Here is a 19,890-nt window from a genome sequence, read left to right as displayed (position 1 = left end):
TTCCAGGGTTTTTATGGTTTTAGGTCTTACATTTAAATAATCCATCTGGAGTTACTTTTTATATAAGGCGTAAGAAAGGGATCCAGTTTCTACTTTCTGCATATGGTTAGCCAGTTTTACCAACACCACTTATTAAATAGGAAATCCTTTCCCCATTGCTTTTGTCAGGTTTGTCAAAGATCAGATGGTTGTAGGTGTGTGGAGTTATTTCTGAGGCCTCTGTTCAGTTTGATTGGTCTATATGTCTGTTTCGGTACCAGTACCATGCTGTTTTGGTTACTGTAGCCTTGTAGAGTAGTTTGAAATCAGGTAGTGTGATGCCTCCACCTTTTTTTTTTCCTTAGAATTTTCTTAGCTATGCAGTCTCCTTTTTGGTTCCATATGAAATTTTTTTTTTTCCCCCAATTCTGTGAAGAAGGTCATTGGTAGCTTAATGGGGATAGCATTGAATCTATAAATTACTTTGGGCAGTATGGTCATTTTCACAATATTTATTCCTCTTAACCATGAGCATGGAATGTTTTTCCATTTGCTTGTATCCTCCCTTATTTCTTTGAGCACTTGTTTGTAATTCTCCTCGAAGAGGTCCTTCACATCTTTTGTAAGTTGTATTCCTATGTATTTAATTCTCTTTGTAGCAATTGTGAATGGGAGTTCACTCATGATTTGGCGCTCTGTTTGTCTGTTATTGGTTTATAGGAATGCTTGTGATTTTTGCACATGATTTTGTATCCTGAAACTTTGCTGAAGTTTCTTATCAGCTTAAGGAGATTTTATGACAATTTGACTTTTTCTTTTCCTAATTGAATATCCTTTATTTCTTTCTCTTGCCTGATTGCCCTGGTCAGAACTTCCAATGCTATGTTGAACAGGAGTGGTGAGAGAGGGCATCCTTGTCTTGTGCTGGTTTTCTAAGGGAATGCTTCTAGGTTTTGCCCATTTGGTATGATATTGGCTGTGGGTTAGTCATAAATAACCCTTATTATTTTGAGATACCTTCCATCAATACCTACTTTATTGAGAGTTTTTAGCATGAAGGGTTATTGAATTTTGTCAAAGGCCTTCTCTGCATCTATTAAGATCATCATGTGGCTTTGTCTTTGGTTCTGTTTATGTGGTTGATTACTTTATAGATTTGCATATGTTGAACCAGCCTTGCATCCCAGGGATGAAGCTGACTTGATCATGGTGGATAAGCTTCTTGATATGTTGCTGGATTTGGTTTGCCAGTATTTTATTTTCACATCAATGTTCATCAGGGATATTGGCCTGAAATGTTCTTTTTCTGTTGTGTCTCTGCCAGGTTTTGGTATTAGGATGATGTTGGCCTCATAAAATGAGTTAGGGAGGATTCCTTTTTTTGTATTGTTTGGAATAGTTTCATAAGGAATGGTACCAGCTCCTCTTTGTACCTTTGGTAGAATTCGGCTGTGAAACTGTCTGGTCCTGTAGTTTTTTTTGCTTGGTAGTCTATTAATTGTGGCCTTAACTTCAGGCCTTGTTATTGGTCTATTCATATATTCAACTTCTTCCTGGTTTAGTCTTGGGAGGGTGTAAGTGTCTAGGAATTTATCAATTTCTTGTAGATTTTTGGTTTTATTTCTGTAGAGGTGTTTATAGTATTCTCTGATGGTAGTTTGTATTTCCGTGGACTCAGTGGTGATATTGCCTTTATCATTTTTTATTACATGTATTTGATTCTTCTCTCTTTTCTTCTTTATTAGTCTAGCTACTGGTCTGTCTATTTTGTTGATCTTTTCAAAAAAAAATAGCTCTTGGATTCATTGATTTTTTTTTTTTAAGGGTTTTTTTGTGTCTCTTTCTCCTTCAGTTCTGCTCTGATCTTAGTTGTTTCTTGTCTTCTGCTAGGTTTTAAAATTTTTTGATCTTGTTCCTCTAGTTCTTTTAATCGTGACATTAGGGTGTCAATTTTAGATCATTCCTTGTTTCTTTTGTGGTCATTTAGTGCTATAAATTTCACTCTACACACTGCTTTAAATGTGTCCCAGAGATTCTGGTATGTTGTGTCTTCATTCTCATTGACTTCATAGGACCTCCTTATTTTTGCCTTCATTTTGTTTATCCAGTAGTCATTCAGGAGTGGGCTGTTCAGGTTTCATTTAGTTGTGTGGCTTTGAGTGAGTTTCTTAATCCTGAGTTCTAATTTGATTGCATTGTGGCCTGAGAGACTGTTTGTTATGATAACTGTACTTTTGCATTTGCTGATGAGTGTTTGACTTCCAATTACATGGTCAGTTTTAGAATAGGTGTGATGTGGTGATGAGAAGAATGTATATTCTGTTGATTTGTGATGGAGTGTTCTGTAGATATCTATTAGATCTGCTTGGTTCAGAGCTGAGTTCAAGTACTGTATATCGTTGTTAATTTTCTGTCTCATTGATCTTCCTAATATTGACAGTGGGGGGTTAGGTTTCTAACATCTGTCAAATATTGACGGTTTGTAAGTTCCTAAGAACTTGCTTTATGAACTGGGTGCTCCTGCATTGGGTGCATATATATTTAGGATAGTTAGCTCTTCTTGTTGCGTTGATCCCTTTACCATTATGTAATGCCCTTCTTTGTCTCTTTTGATCTTTGCTGATTTAAAGTCTGTTTTATCAGAGACTAGGATTGTAACCCCTGTTTTTTTTTTCTTTCCATTTTCTTGGTAAATCTTCCTCTGCCCATTTATTTTGAGCCTATGTGTGCCTTTGTAGGTGAGATGTGTCCTCTGAATACAGCACATTGATGGGTCTTGACTCTTTATCATATTTGCAGTCTGTGCCTTTTAATTGGAGCATTTTGCCCATTTACATTTAAGATTACTATTGTTATGTATGAATTTGATCCTGGCATTATGATGCTAGCTGGTTATTTTGCCCATTAGTTAATGCAGTTTCTTCCTAATATCTATTGTCTTTACAATTTGGTGTGTTTTTACAGTGGCTGGTATCGGATGTTCCTTTCCATGTTTAGTGCTTCTTTCAGGAGCTCTTGTAGGGCAGACCTGGTGGTGACAAAATCTCTCAGAAGTTGCTTGTCTGTAAAGATTTTTATTTCTCCTTTGCTTAGAAGCTTGCTTTGGCTGCATATGAAATTCTGGGTTGAAAATTCTTTTCTGTAAGAATGTCGAATATTGGCCCCCACTCTCTTCTAGCTTGTAGGGTTTTTGCTGAGAAATCTGCTGTGAGTCTGATGGGCTTCCCTTTGTGGGTAACCCGACCTTTCTCTCTGGCTTCCTTTAGCATTTTTTCCTTCATTTCAACCTTGGTGAATCTGACGATTATGTGTCTTGGGGTTGCTCTTCTCAAGGAGTATGTTTGTAGTGTTCTCTCTATTTCCTGAATCTGAATATTGGCCTGCCTTGCCATGTTGGGGAAGTTCTCCTGGATAATGTCCTGAAGAGTGTTTTCCAACTTGGTTTCATTCTCCCCTTCACTTTCAGGTACACCGATCAAGCATAGATTTGGTCTTTTCACGTAATCCCATATTTCTTGGAGGCTTTGCTCATTTCTTTTCACTCTTTTTTCCCTTGTCTTCTTGCTTTATTTCATTGAGTTGATCGTCAGTTACTGATCTCCTTTCTTCTGCTTGTTCGATTCAGCTATTTAAACTTCTGTATGCTTCACAAAGTTCTTGTGCTGTGTTTTTCATCCCCATCGGGTCGTTTATGTTCTTTTCTCAGATGGTTATTCTAGTTATCACTTAGTCTAATCTTTTCTCAGAGTTCTTAGCTTCCTTGCATTGGGTTAGAACATTCTCCTTTAGCTCAGAGAAGTTTGTTATTACCCACCGTCTGAAGCCTGACTCTGTCAATTTGTCAAACTCATTCTCCATCCGGTTTTGTTCCCTTGCTGGTGAGGAGTTGTGATCCCTTGGAGGAGAAGAGGATTTCTGGTTTTTGGAATTTTCAGCCTTTTTGTGCTGGTTTCTTTTCATCTTTGTGGATTTATCTTCCTTTGGTCTTTGAGGTCAGTGACCTTTGGATGGGGTCTCTGAGTGGATGTCCTTTTTGTTGATGTTGAAACTATTTCTTTCTGTTAGTTTTCCTTCTAACAGTCAGGTCCCTCTGCTACAGGTCTGCTAGAGTTTTCTAGAGGTCCACTCTAGACCCTGCTTGCCTGGGAATCACCAGTGGAGGCTGCAGGACAGCAAAGATTGCTGCTTCTTCCTTCCTCTGGTAGCTTCGACCCAGAGGGGTACCTAGCAGATGTCAGCCAGGGCTCTCCTGTATGAGGTGTCTCCCTGTCAGGACACATGGGGTCAGGGAGCCATTTGTGGTGGCAGTCTGTCCCTTATCAGAGATGGAATGCTGTGTTGGGAAATCCACTGCTCTCTTCAGAGCTGCCAGGCACTCCCAGGTATTCTGTCCCAGGAAGGTGGGGGCTTTATTTATAATTCCTTGATGGGCTGCTGCCTTTTTTCAAAGATGCCCTGCCCAGGAAGGACATCTAATGAGACAGTGCCTGCAGATTCTGGCCTCTGTTGGGCTCTGCCTAGTCAGTTTTCCCAGCAGCTTCACTTACACTGTGGGGGTTGAAACCATTTACTGGAGTCTCAGCAATGGCAGATGCCCCTCCTGCCACTTAGTCTGATGGTCTGTGAGTCTGATGGGCTTCCCTTTGTGGGTATCCTGAACTTTCTCTCTGGCTTCCCTTGGCGTTTTTCCTTCATTTCATTTCAACCTTGGTGAATCTGACGTTTATGTGTCTTGGGGTTGCTCTTCTCGAGGAGTATCTTTGTAGTGTTCTGTTTCCTGAATTTGAATGTTGGCCTGCCTTGCCAAGTTGTTTGAACGTCCCAGGTTGAGCTCAGACTGCTGTGCTGGCTGTGAGAATTTCAAGCTAGTGGATCTTAGCTTGTTGGTCTCAGTGGGGGGTGAGACCCGCGGAGCCAGACCACTTGCCTCCCTTGCTTCAGCTCCCTTTCAAGGAGGAGTGAATGGTTCGGTCTTAACTGGTATTCTAGGCGCCACTGGGGTATTAAAAAAAGGCTGCTGTGTCTAGCTTGGTTTCTGCCCAAATGGCTGCCCAGTTTTGTGCTGGAAATCCAGGGCCCTGGTGGTGTGTAGGTACTGGAGGGAATTTCCTGGTCTGTGGGTTGTGAAGGGAAAAGTGCAGTATCTGGGTTGGAGTGCAGGAAAAAGTCCCTAATGGCTTCCCTTGGCTAGAAGAGGGAGTTCCCTGGCCCCTGGTACTTCCCAGGTGAGGTGAAGCTCCACCCTGCTTAGGTTCACCTTCCTTGGGCTGCACCCATTGTCCAACCAAGTTCATCTAATCTCAATTAGATGAACCAAGTACCTCAGTTGGAAATGGTCGAAATCACCTGCCTTCTGTGTCGATCTCGCTGGGAGCTGTGCACCGGAGCTGTTCCTATTTGACCATCTTGCCCGGGGACCTGATTCTAAATATTTTAAGCCTTTCTATGAATTTTAGAGTCCTGTATTTTTCTAGTCCCATGGTGTAGTCTAAGATGTCATCTTAAAAAATAATTGCATTCAATGAAATTTAGAAATTTCTTTGTCCTTTAGGGAAATGATAAAAGAAGTAAGAATCTCTCAATATCAGGATCATTGTCACGTGAGAAGCACTGGCTAGGCTGTGAATTAATCTAATAACAAATTCCTTCTCAAAAAAGTTACCAAATAACTATCTGCCAAATTGAAATTATGGAATGGGTTACATAATTGTGTATTTGATAATAGCAAATTAGGATATGAGAAAAAGAAGTTAATGACTTGATCTAATTGCCACCCTTTCTTGGCTTCCAATTTGGACTTTAAAGTATCATATATTATAAGAAATATGAGATAAATTTGTATTCATTATATGAATAATAAAGCATCACTAAATACATTTTTTATTTATTGAAGATTTCCTATATGCCAGTTACTATACTATGTCCTGCATATAAGGACAGTTTAAAGAGCCTATAAAAGACACACAAAAAAATTAACATGAAATTTCATAGATTGTAACAATTTTAATTGATGTTCAAGAAGATGCTGGGGAAAGCACAGAGAAGGCAGTTCTAACTTTCATCATTCAGTTGAACTTGGATTGAACTCTAACATTTAATCATCTGAAAGAAGGGATTTTCTGAGCAAATGTACTCAGTACGAACACAGGTGCAAGTTAACTTATCTAAGAGAATTCACTTTCTTTAAAGACTTTCCTATGTTAATTATGGTGTATCATCTGGCCTTGTTTCTAAATTGGACTCTAAGATCTATGAGAGGAGAAACTGTCTACGGTGGTATTCACTGAATAAGAACACCATAAATATTTGTAAGCTGCATATAAATAAATGGTGCTACTAAATCAAAAAGGGGGTTTTAAATCAATTATGCAAAATAAGTAAAATAGAACTTTTCAGAAAGGCATGGTTAGCAATTAGGTTGTCACGTACATATACAATATATGTCAATATTTCTTTTGAAAGTTAGTTACTGTATCTGTTTTTTATTAACTCAGGCTGCTATTTTAACCAGTGAATCAGATTTTATGGACTGCTAGAGTGCATCTCCATTTCATAGTAATCGGCATCATTGAGGAACATTTGACTTTGATAGAAGAGTGTAAATTACCTAGGTAACTCTTTTTGTGCATTAAATACTACTCTAGTGACTTCAAAAGTTTCTGTATCTCAAATACTTTGTGAAAGGAGGCCTATTAAGACCTATGCATTTGTCAATGTGTTCTCATTTCTGCAGTGGGAACAGGTACCTTGGGGAGCATTCACAGAGGGAAAGATAAATCTGGATGATTTTTAAAGTTGAAGAACTGTGTTCTCTTATTGTTCCAGAGATACTGAGGTAGCTGGGAAAAACATGAAGCATAGGAATGAGGGGCCAGTTCAGGAAAAGTTGGCATTATGTCAGTATCTGGAAAGTAAACTTTTAATGTTTGTCTTTCAGGAAGTAGTTTTAAAATACCACCTACAGAGGAAATTAATTTTAGAGATCAGTTCAGAAAGGATAAAGGAGATCATGGAGCTTACTGAGTGCATAGTCATAATACTCTCACTTTACTATCTTAGATATTTGTCTGTATTTCTGAAGTCTGAAAAAGAATCTGTCTATCTATCCATCTATCTATTTATCTATCTATCTGTCTATCTACATATAAAGCTTGTTAGGCCCACAACAAAATAAGGAAACTCATGCTATTTATTTTTGGTACACTGTAAATCAGTATGCAAAATCCACAACTAAACTAGGAAACCTAAGTTAGTCTCTACCATTACAAACCTCTAGTGTTTTTGGTTTGCAGATCATATAATGGCATTATGACATGGCTGATTAAAATTCACCCTGGCTTTGAGCCACTCAGTTTGTTTGTCTCAGCTATGTTTCTGATGTGATGTTTCTAAGGAATATTATTTTATTTGAAAGCACCTTTCAAATATATATTTACGGGTTGTTTTGAGGCTACTTAGTCTCAAAGAATAGGTTAGATGTTTTGCTGTTTTATCTCACTGTTTTAATAACATCCATTTTATTTATTTAATGTTTAAACACCTATCTTATTAAAAAAAACCTCTAGCTATTATTACAGCTTTGAAGTGCCTATCACAGTGCTAGGTATTTTGTGTATATTATTAGCAAATATCACAATTTTCCTAAAAGGTAGCTGTTGACATTGCCTTCTTTTTCTGGCTCAGAAAGTTTAGATGTTGGAAACATAAAGAATTTTATCTCTGTCTTACCATCTATCCACCAACCCTTTCTCTTTTTCCTCTTTTCCCCTAGAAAACAAGACTGAATTTATTTTACTTCCCTTGAATTATATAATAGTACTAATTATATAATTAGTGTTGATTCCAACAATGATTAATTAGCCACATGAGTGAGATTGTAGTTTTAATTTTGTTAGCAAGAATGTGGGCCACTTCAACTGAATTTTTTAAGGTGCAAATCGAGATGTTCATCATCCAAAGTGGTATGTGGAGTTATCTGCACTGCTCTGAGCATTTTAGAATATTAATGGAAATTTGGAACTAAATTGCTTAACTATTTCAACTGCACAACATGTATTCCCACTATTTGTAATTATAGAGTTTACTATTTTAAGATGCAGAGGGTTAACAGAGGAGGGAGAAATACGGGTGACCAGCATCTTTTCACAGATGAACACGGTGCATTATATTCGAAGAAGAAGGGTTGCTAACTTTGAGTTTACCATCATTTATGCTCTCAGAAAATTCAGTCAACTTCTGGGAAGCATTTACAGCTTCTATCACACTTTCAAATTGTTAACTAGATATCCTCTGTTAGAAAAAATGTATCACTTGAGATAATCCATTTTGAGAGTAACAAGGGCTAAGCCTTTCTGAGAACTCTATTCTCAACCCTGGAATCTTATGAGGCACACGGCAGGCAATCAGTAATTATTTAGTGAATAAATTAATTATATTTAAATATTTTACATCTTCCTTTCAAACCCACAGAAGAGACCACAGGCTTCCCTCAGAGGGATTCCTTCACTTTGAATGGTAGTTTCCAGAGTCTTACAGCTGACCTGCATTTGCATTACTGTTCTGCCTCTTATTCAAAGATTCCTTTCTGCAATCCTAGAATCATTTTTTAAATCTTTCTGTACTTTTATACTTATTGTGCTTAACATCTCCAATTTATGCCATGTATATATCTAATTTCCATATCATAACCTGGTTCACAATTTTATCTTTTGTGCCTAAGCTTAGTTGGTTTGAATTACTGTTATATCCTAATTGTGAACTCAAGGAGGGTTAAAAAAATGCCTGACAAACTTGAGGCTGCACCAAGAACAATATTCCAGGTAGTTTTGCATGTGATGCATAATTTTTACCAGCTTTTTTTCATTTAAGTCAAGGTTGAGATTTAACTCTTCAACACACAATTGTTCAAAAAGGTAGTTAATTATGTTTATTACTACTTAAACTTACAGTTTTTGTAAAGTGGACTTAAAATACCAGGTTCTGTAACACAATGTTTTCTAACAAAATACGCAGTGTTATAAAAGTAGTCTGCACATAAATTATATATCACCTTCAAGAATGCAAATGACTGGCATAGTTTGACCATTGATCTTTTCAGTGGTCATGACAAGCAGATACTGACAGGACAAAAATGGGCTTTAAGTATAATTTGGTCTTATTACTTTAAGAGAAATTATAAAGATAATTATCAAAGGTTGGATATTACAAATTAAGCTCATAGGTTCCTTTTAATGTGCCCCCATGCATGTGGCTATCTAAAACTTATTCTCAACCTTAGCTTAGGGTAGAACCATCCATGAGGCTTTAAAATAATTCCTTTTTTTTAATTATTATACTTTAAGACCTGGGGTACCTGTGCAGAATGTGCAGGTTTGTTACATAGGTAAACATGTGCCGTGGTGGTTTACTGCATCCATTACCCTGTCATCTACATTAGGTATTTCTCCTAATGCTATCCCTCCCCTGTCCACCAACACCCTGCTATTCCTCCCATAGACCCCAACCCCGATAGGTCCTGGCATGTGATGTTCCCCTCCCTATGTCCATATGTTCTCATTGTTCAACACCCACTTATGAGTGAGAACATGCGGTGTTTGGTTTTCTGTTCTTGTGTCAGTTTGCTGAGAATGATGGTTTCCAGATTCATCCATGTCCCTGAAAAGAACATGAACTCATCCTTTTTTATGGCTGCATAGCATTCCATGGTGTATATGTGCCACATTTTCTTTATCTAGTCTATCATTGATGGGCATTTGGGTTGGTTCCAAGTCTTTGGTATTGTGAACAGTGCCACAGTGAACATATGTGTACATGTTTCTTTATAACAGAATGATTTATAATCCTTTGAGTATATACCCAGTAATGGAATTGCTGGGTCAAATGGTATTTCTGGTTCTAGATCCTTGAGGAATTGCCACACTGTCTTCCACAATGGCTGAACTAATTGACACTCCCACCAACAGTGTAAAAACGTTCCTATTTCTCCCCATCCTCTACAGCATCTGTGTCTCCTGATTTTTTAATAATCACCATTCTAACTGGCATAAGATGGTTTCTCAATATGGTTTTGATTTCATTTCTCTAATGACCACTAATGATGAGCTTTTTTCCATCTGTTTGTTGGCTCCATAAATGTCTTCTTTTGAGAAGTGTCTGTTCTTGTCCTTCACCCACTTTTTGATGAGTTTTTTTTCTTGTAAATTTGTTTAAGTTCTATGTAGATTCTAGTTATTAGCCCTTTGTCAGATGGGTATATGGCAAAAATATTTTCCCATTCTGTTGGTTGCCAGTTCACTCTAATGATAGTTTCTTTTACTGTGCTATGCTCTTTAGTTTAATTAATTCCATTTGTCCATTTTGGATTTTGTTGCCATTACTTTTGGTGTTTTAGTCATGAAGTCCTTGCCCATGCCTATGGCATAAATGGTATTGCCTAGGTTTTCTTCTAGGGTTTTTATGGTGTCAGGTCTTACATTTAAATCTTTAAACAATCTGGAGATAGTTTTTGTATAAGGAGTAAAGAAGGGATCCAGTTTCAGCTTTCTGCCTATGGCTAGCCAGTTTTCCCAACATCATTTATTAAATAGGGATTCCGTTCCCCATTGCTTGTTTTTGTCAGGTTTGACAAAGATCAGATGGTTGTACATGTGTGACATTATTTCTGAGGCCTCTGTTCTTTTCCATTGGTCTATATCTCCGTTTTGGTACTAGTGTCATGCTGTTTTGATTACTGTAGCCTTGTAGTGTAGTTTGAAGTCAGGTAGCGTGATGCCTCCAGCTTTGTTTTTTTTTGCTTAGGATTGTCTTGGCTATGTGGGCTCTTTCAATTCCATATGAAGTTTAAGGTGTTTTTTTCCCAGTTCTGTGAAGAAAATCAGTGGTAGCTTGATGGGGATAGCATTGAATCTATAAATTACTTTGGGCAGTATGGCCATTTTCACGATATTTATTCTTAACCATGAGCATAGAATGTTTTTCCATCTGTTTGTGTCCTCTCATTTCCTTGAGCAGTGGTTTGTAGTTTTCCTTGAAGAGGTTCTTCATATCACTTGTTAGTTGTATTCTAGATATTTTATTCTCTTTGTAGCAATTTTGAATGGAAGATCACTTATGATTTGAGTGAACTTATTGGTGTTATTGGTGTATAGGAATGCTCGTGATTTTTGTACATTGATTTTGTATACTGAGACTTTGCTGAAGTTTCTTATGAGCTTAAGGAGATTTTTGGCTGAGATAATGGGGCCTTCTAAATATACAATCATGTTATCTGCAAATAGAGACAATTTGACTTGCTCTCTTTCTAATTGAATGCCATTTATTTCTTTTTCTTGCCTGATTGCCCTGGCCAGAACTTCCAATATTATGTTGAATAGGAGGGGTGAGAGAGGGAATCCTTGTCTTGTGCTGCTTTTCAAAGGGAATGCTTCCAGTTTTTGCCCAACTAGTATGATTTTGGCTGTGGGTTTGTCTTAAATAGCTCTTATTAGTTTGAGATACATTCCATTGATACCTACTTTATTGAGAGTTTTTAGCATAAAGAACTGTTTAATTTTGTCAAGGCCTTCTCTGCATCTATTGAGATAATCATTTGGTTTTTGTCACTTGTTCTGTTTATGTGATGGATTATGTTTATAGATTTGCATATGTTGAACCAGCCTTGCATCCCGAGGATGAAGCTGAGTTGATTGTCATGGATAAGCTTTTTGATGTGCTGTTGGATTTGGTTTGCCAGTATTTTATTGAGGATTTCTGCATAAATATTCATCATGGATATTGGCCTGAAGTTTTCCTTTGTAGTTGTGTCTCTGCCAGTTTTTGGTATGATATTGGTCTCATAAAATGAGTTAGGGAGGATTCCCTATTTTTGTATTGTTTGGAATAGTTTTAGAAGACATGGTGCTAGCTCCTCTTTGTACCTCTAGTAGAATTTGTCTGTGAACCTGTCTGATTCTGGACTTTTTTTAGTTGGTAGGTTATTAATTGCTCAATTTCAGACCTTGTTATTGGTCTGTTCAGGGATTTGACTTCTTCCTGGTTTAGTCTTGTGAATGTGTAAGTGTCCAGGAATGTATTCATTTCTTCTAGATTTACTAGTTTATTTGCATAGAGGTGTTTGTAGTAAACTCTGGTGGTAGTTTGTATTTCTGTGGGATCGGTGGTGATATCCACTTTATCAGTTTTTGTTGGATCTATTTGATTCTTCTCTCTTTTCTTCTTTATTAGTCTGGCTAGCAGTATGTCTATTTTGTTGATCTTTTCAAAAAACATTTAGTGCTATCAATTTTTCTCTACACATTGCTTTAGATGTGTCCCAGAGATTCTGGTATATTGTGTCTTCATTCTCATTGGTTTCAAAGAACATCTTTATTTCTGCCTTCATTTCATTATTTATTCAGTAGTCATTCAAGAGCAGGTGTTCAGTTTTCATGTAGTTGTGTGGTTTTGAGTGAGTTTCTCAATCCTGAGTTCTAATTTGGTTGCACTGTGGACTGAAAGACTGTTTGTTATGATTTCAGTTCTTTTGCACTTGCTGATGAGTATTTTACTTCCAATTATGTGGTCAATTTTAGAATAGGTGCAATGTGTCACTTAAAAGAATGTATATTCTGTGGATTTGGCATGGAGAGTTCTGTAGATTTCTATTAGGTCCACTTGGTCCAGACATGAGTTCAAGTCCTGGATATCCTTGTTAATTTTCTATCTCACTGATCTAATATTGACAGTGGGTTGTTAAGGTCTCCCACTATTGTTTTGTGGGAGTGTAAGTCTCTTTGTAGGTCATTAGGAACTTGCTTTATCTATCTTGGTGCTTCTGTATTGGGTGCATATATATTTAGGATAGTTAACTCTTCTTGTTGCATTGTTGATCCTTTTACCATTATGTAATGCCCTTGTTTGCTTTTTTTGATCTATGTTGGTTTAAAGTATGTTTTATCAGAGACTAGGATTGCAACCCCTGCTTTTTTTTTTTTTTTTTTTTTTTTTTGCTTTCCATTTGCTCAGTAAATCTTCTTCCATCTCATTATTTGGAACCTATGTGTGTCTTTGCATGTGAGATGGGTGTCCTGAATACAGCACACCAATGGGTCTTTAGTCTTTATCCAATTTGGCAGTTTGTGTCTTTTGATTGGGGCATTTAGTCCATTTACATTTAAGATTAATATTATTATGTGTGAATTTGATCCTGCCACTTTGATGCTAGCTGGTTGTTTTGCCTGTTAGTTAATGCAGTTTCTTCATAGGTCAATGGTCATTACAAGTTGGTATGTTTTTGCAGTAGCTGTACCAGTTGTTCATTCCATGCTTAGTGCTTCCTTCAGGACCTCTTCTAAGGTAGGCCTGGTGGTGACAAAATCTCTCAGCAGTTGCTTCTCTTTAAAGGATTTTATTTTCTTTCACTTATGAAGCTTAGTTTGGCTGGATATGAAATTCTCGGTTGAAAATTCTTTTCTTTAAGGATGTTGAATATTGGCCTCTACTCTCTTTTGGCTTGTAGGGTTTCTGCCAAGAGGTCTGCTATGAGTCTGAGGGGCTTCCCTTTGTGGGTAACCTGACCTTTCCCTCTGGCTACCCTTAGCATTTTTTCCTTTATTTCAACCTTGGTGAATCTGATGATTATGTGCCTGGGGTTGCTCTTCTCGAGGAGTTTATCTTCTTTATGGTGTTCTCTGTATTTCCTGAATTTGAATGTTGCCCTGCCTTGCTAGGTTGGGGAAGTTCTCCTGGATGATATCCTGAAGAATGTTTTCCAATTTGGTTTCATTCTCCCCGTCACTTTCAGGTACACTGATCAATCATAGATTTGATCTTTCACGTAATCCCATATATATTGGAGGCTTTGTTCATTTCTTTTCTTTTCACTCTTTTTTTTCTCTAATCTTTCCTTCTTGCTTTATTTCATGAGTTGATCTTCAATCTCTGATATACTTTCTTCTGCTTGCTCAGTCTGGCTACTGAAACTTGTGTATGCTTCACCCAGTTCTCGTGCTACGTGTTTGTTTCAGCTCCTTCAAGTCATTTCTTCTCTATGCTGGTTATTCTAGTTAGTATTTCATTTAACCTTTTTTTGTGTGGTTTTTAGCTTCCTTGAATTGTGTTATAACATGTTCCTTAAGCTCAGAGAAGTTTGTGAAGCCTGATTCTGTCAGTTCATCAAACTCGTTCTCCATCCAGTTTTGTTCCCTTGCTGGTGAGGAGCTGTGATTACTGATGGAGAAGAGGCATTCTGATTTTTGGAGATTTCAGCCTTTTTACCTCATTCTTTCCCATTTCTGTGGATTTATCTACCTTTGGTATTTGACTTTCGGATTGGTTCTCTGACTGGATTGCGTTTCTGTTGATGTTGAAACTATTTCTTTCTGTTTGTTAGTTTTCCTTCTGACAGTTAGGCCCCTCTACTATAGGTCTGTTGGAGTTTGCTGGAGGTCCACTCCAGACCCTGCTTGCCTTGGAATCACCCACAGTGGCTGCAGAACAGCAAATATTGCTGCCTGTTCTTTCCTCTGGTAGCTTCATCCCAGAGGGGTACCCACCAGATGCCAGCCAGAGCTCTCCTGTCTGTCTGAGGTGTCTCCCAGTCAGGATACATGGGGGTCAGGGAGGCAGTCTGTCCCTTATCAGAGCTGGAGCACTGTACTGGGAGATCCGTTGCTTCCGTCTGAACTCCATTGGAAATGCGGAGATTACTTGCCTTCTGCGTCACTCTAGCTGGAAACTGCGGACCAGAGCTGTTCCTATTCAGTGGTCTTGGCAGAAATCCCTGCTTTTAAATAATTCCAATGGCTAGTTCTCATCTCCATAGGTTGTGATAGACCCAGTCTGGGGTGGAAACTGAACACCATTGATTTTTTTTTTCAAAAAGTGATCCTAAAATGTGTAATCATCGTTAATAATCTCTGAAACACTCAAAAGCAGGTTTCTGTGTCACCTAAAACTGTTGGATTAAAGAGTGCATTATTCAAAACAAAACTGAACTGTAAATACTTTGAACCTAAAATTAGCAATACAAGCAGTTATGCAGTAGTGCACTGCTGTTTTTTATTGCTCCTTGCCTAGGCAACTTGCTCTGTGTTTATTACCACATCTAAGATGATTAGATATCCATCTAATGGCAACCTCTGAATAGCAAAAAGAGAAAGCTAATTTTAAAATTAATTTCACAAATGAATTTTAAAATACTTTAGAAGCTCTATTTCACTAGACCTTTTTACTTTCGATTACAAATAAAGTTTAAAAATCTATAACCTATCATGTAACCTATCATGTAACAGCTTTAATACAATAAATCCCAGGAAAAATGAGTGATAAATTATTGACAATATCAAGAAATCTCATTTCCATTTGTAAGTCAATTTTCCCAAATTTATATTTCTATTTACTATTAAAAATAGACAGTCTTTGTTCTTGAATTAAATGTCTGACCCAACTGCCAGTTAGCTTCATTTTCCTTTGCTGATTTCACAGATTAATCAATGCAGGGCTTATTTTCACATTGGGAAAATAATCATTCCAGCTCCTTAACACAAAATGAATACATTTGTGTTCTGCAATTGACTTGAAGTGAGGCACTCAAATGCCCTAGAATATGACACAAAATTTCTTTTTGCTTTCATTCATTTCAAGATGATAGTGTATTAATATTATCCTCTTTGCTTCCACACAGCTGTCATCTAAAATGCCACTAAAGAATGGATGCATAATTAGCTCTTCAGTTCATACATTAAATACATTTTAATAAATAGCTCTTTTCTTTTCTCAAGAAGAGAATATTGCTGTCCATTCTTAGCTATCAATCTCAGAGAGAACTTAGAGGGTATTTTTATGCGAAGCATGGCTTAGCTAAGCTAATGTAGGCACTGTATTTAAAATGCAGTCTTACTGAATTATAAGCTATTCAGACTCATCTGAAACAATTATAGTGATTCTGATAAATTAGAAAATATTTTTAAAATGAAGAAACTGATTTGGAATTCCTGTAAGTCAAATATTCATGCTCCAAAACCAAATTCAAGTTATCAGAAATGTAATATTTAAATATTAATTTATAGCCAATTTAAAATCAATTAAATATTTAATAAATACCAATGCATTAAACATTAATTTTTATAATAAGCAAAATAATTATATTTTAGTAAAATTCATTTGCAATTTTAATATTTAAATTTTATATTTACATTATCAGCAAGATAGTTTAATATTTAATATTATCTGCAAATATCCTGAATAATTTAGCTGTGATAAAACCTAAAATAATATATTATTTTCTCAAAGTCAACATATTTATTATTTCAGTGATAAAATATAGGCCCAAAAAAGACAAATACAATTTCAGTTTTTATACACAAAACATCATAAAGTATGAAGATTCAGAATGAAGTGTCCCACTGAAGGACTTAATTTTTATTTCTGCTAACTAACTTATTTTAAATCATTTCTAGAAGAAGTCTAAATGAGAAGCTCCATATATGAGTCTTTGGAATGCAAGACCCTGTCATTCAGGAGAGCATTCCTTCTTCCCAGTCCTTCACTTGCCCCCACAGTTCTTCCAGCCAGTGTGAGCTGGAAAGGAAGGTGTCTGAGAGATGTGACTGACTGTAAGACTCCTCACATAACTCTCCAAGTCTTGGTGGGGGGGTGCCAGGTGAAAGTTGAGGCTATTAGTTTTGTAAAAATACAGACATTCCATTGGAATTTTGTACCTGTACCCATGATACAACCACAGTGTAACAGAGAGGAGCTAGTGATTTAGAATGGAAGTGAATGAATAACTGGAGATATGAGATTTACATTTTTGAATAACCATTATTGATTTAAAAATTGTATATCATTGATTAAAGAGCTATAAATGGGTAATAGTTGTTAATATGTGAAGTAAGTAAGTATGGACAGTTAATCAAAATCGATATTTGACTTTTGTGGGTCCTCAAATTACTGCTCAATGTATGTATTTACCTTTTATCATCTGCTCATTTGTATATTTTATTATGAGCAACTTATCATCAACTACCTAGTATCTAATATACTACATAATACCTAATACCACAATCTGAGTACACATAGGGCATATTAATTGGGCTGCAAGATTATGGTGCTGAGCTCTTACTATTCTTTGTCCTCTGACTTTGTCCTTGCTCTGTTGCCTGCGTCGGATGTGAGAGCATGAGGATTCCCAAAATTCAAATCTTATGATGATATGGATCTACAGCAAGTACTTTATTTTTTGGTTATGCAAAAAGAGGAATAAAACTTAGTAAAATAGGTAAATAAAAGTTATTAGGTGAAAATTGCTGTCTAATTAATATCTTCCTTATTTTGTTTAGTCAAATCCCTTTCTATATTTTCCTTATTACTTTGTTATGAAGAATTTATTGACTACTTTTTATGTGCAGAAAATTTCTTGTTGGTAAATGGAATTTGGCCACGAATGAAACTTAGTGCTTATGGGCATGTAGAGCTCCTAAAGTGGATCATTTCTCTGTAGACTTTGCTACAGCTAGCGAACCAGAGTACAAAGAAAGTACAATGTAAGATCACAGGATTATAGAGGTGATTCCTGGCCCTCCTGATCACAGCCCCTGCATCTCCATTAAAAGGTTTTAGCAGCAATAGTTTGTATTTATACACTTTTTTCAATAGCATTACATAGTATTTACATTTCAAAATGTAAATAATTCAGAAATAGAAATCTCATCTCTTATCACCAACTATCCTGACAAATATAATCAAATTTATCCTTTCCATTGATTTCAGTGCATGTAATTCTGTAAAGCCCATGAGTTTCCTCAAACCGATGTATCAAATGTAAAAAATAATGAGTGTATTTTGCAACTAAAAAATCAATTTTTCAAAAAGTCACTACTTACTTACAAATAATAATATGCCTTCTCATATTATTCACTACAATATCTTGTAAGCTTGGAGATATTGTTCACTACAGTATCTCCGAGACTGAGAACAATGGCTTACATGTGTTAGCCATTCAGTAAATATTTGTTAAATGAGTAATGTTCTTGGGACTTGTATAAAATTATTACATAACATGGTTTAAAATCTGGTGCAATTTTTTTTATATGTAGGTGTAAGTTCCTCAACACTAAATGTCCACCTTCTACAAATGTGCATCAATACTTATATGCAAATTTTCAGTGAATTAAAGAAAGGCAGAGTTTGTGTCTTATTCATGGATCATCCTGAGTTACCAGTTGTACAAGGCTCTGGCCTGATTCCTATATGATTAAGAATGTGCATGGAACAAGAGAAATATAGTTATTACTGTGTTGAACTCAAAGAGTGCTGCAGGGACAGGTGTAGATGCTCTAACATCCTAGGCAGTCTCACATCTCAGCCTGGCTGCCCCCTGGTGTGGCTTTGGAGACATCCTGGGTTTTAGAGGGTAGTGTTTTTATGAAATACCATCTGATGCCTCTGACCTCTTCCTTCCAATGAATGGAAAATACATAAGGAACAAAATTAAAGCTATACTTCCTAAAGCCGCTTACCAACTGAGCCAGATATGTGCAGACTTGTTCATCACTTATATTTCTGTGAAATAATTTCTGAAAAGTATGTTAATCTGTTTTGGAAAATAGTTCTACCTCCCATAGCAGCAAAAGATTAGGTTAATTTGGTTAGTGCTAGAGAACCTTGGATTTGGGAGAGAGTAAGCCTGGTGCTCATTTTGGATTAATTATTTACTTTTTCCTGTAAAATAGTATAAAAGACCTCCTTCCCCTTAAAATAGTGAAATAGCAAGTGATGATAGCATTTTAAGAAATCCAAATTTAGGAAGGAAGATTCAGGATTTAAAGAGGAAGCTGAACATCTTTCCTCTAAACAAACTCTGGTTTAAAGTACCACATCCTAATCTTTTTACCAAGTTTACTGAACCCTACTCCTGCCTCCTGACAAAATAACCAACCAACCAACCAAATAAATAAAACACACTTGAATTCACATTCTTGTTCTGTCACTGGCACATTGTTGAACTAAGGCAAGGTACTTAATGCTCTGAGTCTTATATTGTCATCTGCATTTTTCAGGTGAGAAACCAAGTATGCATCCCAAAGTCTTATCTGTTTCCCATCCTTCTCTAGAGGATTCTAATGGGGTTAGAGTATACAAATAGATAGATGTATAATTTCTATAAGGATTACTTCTGCAATTACTAATCCGCATCATAAATGCTTAATACAGAGCTGTAATAGGTACTCAATTAATAGGTATTCCAACCACTGATGAGAATATAAGAACAGAGCTGAGCCTCATAGCCAACTCTCACATTGACTTCAACTTTGTTGTTCAGTTTCCTCATAAAAATGGAGGTAAAAATACTGAATATTTCAATTTGTTATAAAGAAGAAATAAATACAAAATGTCTGTAATCAGCTTATGCTTGGCAATAATTATGGTCGTGGCTTATTTTTCTCCTCTTACTTCCAGGCTTAGCTTTGTGTTAGTTTATGACTGGTTTAGGGGAAGGTATTCTTCCTCCTTTCCTCTCCACATCAGGACGTGCCATTCACCATCCTGATGCAGCATCCTATGAAGCCCCAAACATAGTCTCCTTTACTCTTCCCCATAGAGAGGAACAAAGTGAACCTGGTATTATTTATTTTTGTTAGAGACAGAGTCTCACTCTGTTGCTTAGGCTGGAGTGCAGTGGCTAGTCACAGGCATGATCATTGCACAATTATAGCTTGAAATCTGGGCTGAAGCAATCCTTCTGCCTCAGCCTCTCAAGTAGCTGGGATTACAGGCCTGCACCAATGCCCAGCAGCCTTGGTATTATTTTAATAAAAATTCAAGACTGTAAATATTTAAATGAGTGTCACTTTTCAAAGTGGTCATCTGGTGATGCCATGTATGTATTTTAAGGAATCACAAACTATGTCTCAAAAATGATGTACTGTATTA

General features: G+C 36.7%; 1 protein-coding gene across 1 annotated transcript in view; it reads right to left on the bottom strand.

The window, feature by feature from the left end:
* Window positions 1-19,890, bottom strand: part of KHDRBS2 (KH RNA binding domain containing, signal transduction associated 2) — a 627,329-nt gene that overhangs the window by 5,612 nt on the left and 601,827 nt on the right. The window lies entirely within an intron of this gene.

This window comes from Aotus nancymaae, unplaced genomic scaffold (assembly GCF_030222135.1).
Source record: "Aotus nancymaae isolate 86718 unplaced genomic scaffold, 86718_ANA_hifiasm-v0.15.2.pri h1tg000040l, whole genome shotgun sequence".
In the NCBI taxonomy this organism is placed as follows: Eukaryota; Metazoa; Chordata; class Mammalia; order Primates; family Aotidae; genus Aotus; species Aotus nancymaae.
The sequence above is the reverse complement of the archived record's forward strand: the minus strand, read 5'-3'. Positions and strand labels throughout refer to the sequence as shown.